This window comes from Schistocerca serialis, chromosome 8 (genome assembly GCF_023864345.2).
Source record: "Schistocerca serialis cubense isolate TAMUIC-IGC-003099 chromosome 8, iqSchSeri2.2, whole genome shotgun sequence".
NCBI lineage: Eukaryota > Metazoa > Arthropoda > Insecta > Orthoptera > Acrididae > Schistocerca > Schistocerca serialis.
In genome coordinates, this window is record NC_064645.1 from 423,052,412 (window position 1) to 423,058,636 (window position 6,225).

Here is a 6,225-nt window from a genome sequence, read left to right on the forward strand (position 1 = left end):
AATCATATGCAACCATTCCCTCTTAGAAAGAGCCATACCCAAAGTCTAGAAAGCTGCAGAAGTTTCACCAATACTCAAGAAAGAAAATGGGAGCAATCCGCTGAATTGGGGATCCATATCACTAACGTCGATTTGCGGTGGAAGAAAACAATTTATTGACAAATTGCCAACACGGATTCTGGAAATATTGTTATGGTGAAACAAAACTAGCTCATTACTAGAATGCTATGGACAGGGTATGTCAAATTGATAAATTGATTCCGTATTTTCAGAAAGCTTTTGACACCGTTCCTGACAAGCGACTTCTAATTAAATGTCGGGCGCGTGAAGTAACGTCTCAGTCTGAGCAGCCGTCAGAGATTGTTTGCAGATGATGCGTCTTAGACTAAAGACTCAATGAATCTGGTACACCCGTCTGACATCGTGTAGGGCCCCCGCGAGCACACAGAAGTACCGCAACAAGACGTGGCATGGACTTGACAAATGTCTGAAGCAGTGCAGGACGGAACTGACACAGCGAATCCTGCAGGGCTGTCCATAAATGCGTAAGAGTACGAGGGAGTGGATGCCCCTTCTAAACAGCACTTTGCAAGGCATCCCAGGTTTGCTCAAGAATATTAATGTCTGGGGAGTTTGGTGGCCAGCGGATATGTTAAAACTCAGAAGAGAGTTCCTGAAGCCTCTATGTAGCAATTCTGGAAGTGTGGGGTGTCGCACTGTCTTGCTGGAATGCCCAAGTCAATCGTAATGCGCAATAGACATTAATGAATACACATGGCCAAACAAGATGCTTACGCACTCGTCACCTATCAGAGTAGTATCTAGACGTATCGGGAACCCCATTTCACTCCATCTGCACACACCCCACATCATTATGGAGCCTCCACAACCATGAACAGTCCCCTGCTGACATGCAGGGTGCATGGATTCATGAGGTTGTTTCCATACACAAATAAGTCCATTCGCTGGACACAATCTGAAACGAGACTCGTACGACCAGGAAACTTGTTTCCAGTTATCAACAGTCGAATGTCGGTGTCAACGGGCCCAGGCGAGGAGTAAAGCTTTGTGTCGTGCAGTCATCAAGTTTACACGAGTGAGGCTTCGGTTCGTAAAGCCCAAATCACTGATGTTTCGTCGAACGGTTCGCATGCTGACAGTTGTTTATGCCCCAGCATTGAAATCAACAGCAGTTTGTGCAAGTGTTGCACTTCTGTACCGTTGAAAGATCCTCTTCAGTCGTCGTTGGTAACGTTCTTGTAGCGATGGCGGAGGTTTGATCTTTTACCGGATTCCTGGTATTCACGGCACACTCGTGAAATGGTCGTACGGGAAAATCCCCATTTCATCGATACCTCGAAGATGCTATGTCCCATCGCTCATGCGTAGACTCTAACACCACGTTCAGCCACACTTCAATCTTGATAACCTGGCAATGTAGCATCAGTAACTGATCTAACAACTGCGCTAGACTCTTGTTTCCTTATATAGGCGTTACTGATCGCAGCGCCGTAAACTGCCTGTTTACATATCTCTGTATCTGAATACGCATGCCTATACCAGTTCCTTTTGTGCTTCAGTGAATAAAGTCATAAGATGATCAAAACACAATGCAGAACGCATTAGACAAAATATCTGTATGGTTCAAAAAGTGGCAATTGACTCTAAATCATACAAAGTGTGAAGTCATTCATATGTGCTGAAAAGAACCCGCTAAATTTCAGTTACACGATAAATTACACAAATCTAAAGGCTGTAAATTCATCTTAATAATTAGGGAATAACTTAAACTGGAATGAACCCAAAGACTGCGATTTATTGGCAGAGTACTTCGAAAATTTAATAGGTTTACTAAAGAGACTGCCTTCTCCTGGAGCATTGCTGTACAGTGTGGGATCCGCATCTAACAGGATCGACGGAGGACATAGAAAAACTTCAGAGAAGTGAAGCTCGTTTTGTATTATAGCGATAGGAGGGGGGGAGGGGAGAGTTCCACGGATATGGTACACGAATTCGGGGAGGAATTATTAAAATAAAGGCATCTTTCACTGCGGCAGGACCTTCTCATGGAATTTGAATCACCAACTTTCCCTAAAAGTGTAAAAATATTCTTTCAGCACCCACCTACGTGGTGAGAAATGATCAGCATAATAAACTAAGAAAAATCAGACATCGTACGAAAAGATGAAGTGTTCGTTTTTCCCTTTCAAGGGTGGAACGTTGGAGAAGTAGCTTACAGGTGGTTCAATGAACCCTCTGCCAGCCACTTAATTGGGAATTGCAGAGTAACCATGTAGATGTAGATGTATGGTAACCTCCACGGCAGCGGTCGCAAGTTCGAGAAAGAGAGACCAAGCGCAGGCCACACGGAAAGTGCCGCACTTTATTTTGGTGTTGCAAGAGGGAAGTGGCGCACTGTATTCCGTTGGCGTGCGGCGGCCACAGCAGATGCGGCGGGAGGGCGGCAAAGCGAAAGTGCAGCGAGGGTCACCGGCTCCAGTAACGGGAATAATTAGGGACGCGAGCCGGCGCGGCTGGCCTAATCCCGGCGTTCCGTCGGATTACGGCAGCGTGCACTCCGCGTGACCGCTCCTAATGAGGGGCAACCCGCGCAGCACTCTGCCACGCCACCCGAGGCAGCTGCGATGCCCCTCTCATGTCCGGATTGCCTCTCGTAGTTTTATAACTCAGCCACAAATTATAATTCTGCTTACTGCCGTGTCTAACGACACAGTGCAACATTTCTGGCTCTTGGAACCATAAGCTTTACTCGCACGATTCACACTGCACAAGGAGACCAGAAGGCAATCAGATTTCCGTATTTTTTAAGACACAAGAGGTGCGGCTGGTGTTTTCGGTACTAGAAAAGGCTGCGACATTTATGGATCGAGACTAATCTAGAACTCAGGCTACGTTACAGATTAGTCTATCACTACAACCAAGATTTCAGAACGCTCGAGGAGGGGAGGGGTGGGAGGGGGAGCAATATGACATTCTACCCAAACGTTTACATACGGTATCTCCATTCCGTTTCATAAGCTACTACTAAATAACATCAAAGCTAACTCCAAGATAAAATCTAATGTTGTGATCTTCAGTCCGAAGAGTTGTTTGATGCAGCTCTCCATTTTACTCTATCCTGTGCGAAGTGCTTCATCTCTGAATAACTACTGCAACCTACATCTTTCTGAATCAGCTTACTGTATCCATCTCTTGGTCCACCTCTACGGTTTTTAGCCCCCCAAATACTTCACTGGTGATCCCTCGACGTCTCACAATGTGTCCGATCAACCGATCCCTTCTTTTGATTAATTTGTGCCACAAATTTCTTGTCTCTCCAATTCTGTTCAGTACTTGCTCATTGGTTACGTGATCGACCCATCTAATCTTCAGCATTCTTCTGTATCATTACATTTCGAAAGCTTCTATTCTCTTTTAATCCAAACAGTTTATCGTCTACGTTTCACTTCTAGACATGCCTACACTCCATACAAATACCTTCAGAAAAGACACCCTAACAAATCTATATTCGATGTCAACAGATTTCGCTTCTTCAGAAATGCCTTTCTTGCCATTGACAGTCTATATTTTATATCCTCTCTGCTTCGGCCATCATAAGTTACTTTGATGCCAAAATAGCAAAACTCAACTACTACTTTAAGTGTCTCCTTTCCTAACCTGATTCCCTTAGCATTATCTGATTTACTTCAACTACATTCTATTATCCTTGTTTTGATTTTATAGATATTCATCTTATACCCTCTTTTAAAAACACTGTCCATGCAGTTCTATGCTCTTCCAAGTCCTTTGCTGTCTCTGACAGAATCATACTGTCGTCCGCAAACCTCAAAGTTTTATTTACTTTCCCTGAATTTTAATTCGTACTCCAAATTTTTCTTGGGCTTCATTTACTGCCTGTTCAATGTACAGATAGAATAACGCCGGGGATTGGCTACAATCCTGTCTCACTCCCATCTCAACTGCCGCTTCCCTTTCATGCTCGTCGACGCTTATAACTGCCGTCTGGTTTCTGTACAAGTTGTTAATAGCCTTTCGCTCCCTGTATTTTGCTCCTGCCACCTTCATAATTTAAAAGAGTATTCCAGGCAACATGGTCAAAAGCTTTCTATAAGTCTACAAATGCTATAAATCTAGGTTTGCTTGTGCTTAACCTATCTTCTAAGATAATATGGTCAGTGTTACCTCGAGCGTTATTTATCCTAAAATGTCGTATTTCCCGACAGTTTACCACAGAAAATTACGTAAACACTAAAAGAGGCGTTTTGAAGAGATCTTTAACGCGTTGTGTGCTAGCTTCGCTGCATGCTTAACGCTTTGGGTATTTTCGTTTCTAAACGTCAGACGTTCAGTGTTTTGCGCGCTCAAACTGCGGTTCGCGTGATGCAACAGTGTTGTTTCTTTGACGTCATGGATCTTGGGCTGTGATTGGCTGAGATGAACAACGCGAGCAACTGCCATGGTAATTTACGCACCGTATTTGTCGCGCTTATAGTTGTGCATTACGAAAATATGCACTAAAATGATACAGCGCACACAACCATGCCGCTGCATTGTACATTGCTCTGTTACAAATGCATGTTTACTCTTGCCTGGATTTACACAGCTTTTGCTCTTGATTCATGTACATGATTTTATCTTGGCGCACCAAGCTCGCCGGCCGCTGTGACCGAGCGGTTCTATGCGCTTCGGTCCGGAACCACGCGGCTGCTACGGTCGCAGGTTCGAATCTTGCCTCGGACATGGGTGTGTGTGATGTCCTTAGGTTAGTTATGTTTAAGTAATTCTAAGTCTAGGGGGCTGATGACCTCAGATGTTAAGTCCCATAGTACTTAGAGCCATTTGAACCATTTGCACCAAGCTCCTCCAGTTTCATTTTAACTGCATGTCCCAAAATTTTACCTGATAAATTGCACACTGAATTCATATTGTGTTGTTTCCGAACTCGTGATATGCTGCTGTTTTTCGCAAGAAAGCAAAACGCACTAAAGTCATGCATAGTACACTCAGAAAAAGAAATATTTCACGGACGAGATACACTTCACGCTCTTCTGCCTCTAATCACACGTGAAATTCTCGCTAGGTGATGGTACGTATGTTACCGTACAGTAGCGCACTCTGGCGAGACATTTTCAAACTTCTTTCTAAAACACTATCAAACCAATTTTACTAAACGTTGATTAATGACACGTCAAAGCATAAAAGAAATATACAGAGGCAAGGATTCGACATCAAAATTTCACCGTTTCTGGTGATTCTCTTTTAACGTAAACAGCAGAACTTGAAAATTGTGTACAGGTTGGTAGGACACCCTTAGACTGGAGCACAAGAGCTTTCGGGACGGGCAAGAGAGCTGTAATTCCAGGAAGCCACGTTTCCAAGACTCTGCTGCACTGAGCTAAGCAGCATTTCAAGGTGCAGCCTCAAGACCAACCACTACCTCTTCTACGAACACCGTTTAATATCCCACACCAAAAAGAGTTGACCAGCATTATTTAAATCCGTGTCGGTAATATGCGGAATGCGTTCTAATAATTTTCACTCATTGTACATTATTGAGAAATTTAGAGTAATATATGTTTTGGGGCGATTCCGCCTCAGAGCCTTTCATCACGAGTCGCACCTGGTACATCTTGAGTCAAAAAGAACTTTAAAACTTTGGAATTATAGTGAAATTTATTGAGATAACTTACAGAATTGGCGGATGTCTCATTTTATAGCAAACGACCTTCAAGTTTCACATAAAAGTCAGGTGGCATTTTGGTTCGATGTGACCATCATTTGTGGTACGATAAACATCCCACCGGTAGTCAAATTCTTTTTACACTCGGTGCAGCGAAGGGGGCGTAACTTATGCGACGGCAGCGTAGGCTCGATTTTTCAGTCAGCTAAATTCTTTGATAGTGGAGGAATGTTCACACTGGCCTTTAATGAAAACACAGAGAAAAGAAATCCAGTGGCGTCAAGTCTGTGGAGCAAGGCGGTTATGCGATTGACGCTTCGTGGCTAATCTAGCGACCTCGGAAGCGATAATCGAGGATACCTCGAACTTCCGTGAGGAAATGAGGTGGTGCTCCGTCTTGCTGGTAGTAAAACAACCCATCCCTGTCATCTTTATCAGTCTATGGAAATAAAAAGTTTCCAAGCATATCCAGATGCACAATACCAGTAGCAGTTCTTTCCATGAGGAAGAAAGGGCCTTACGTT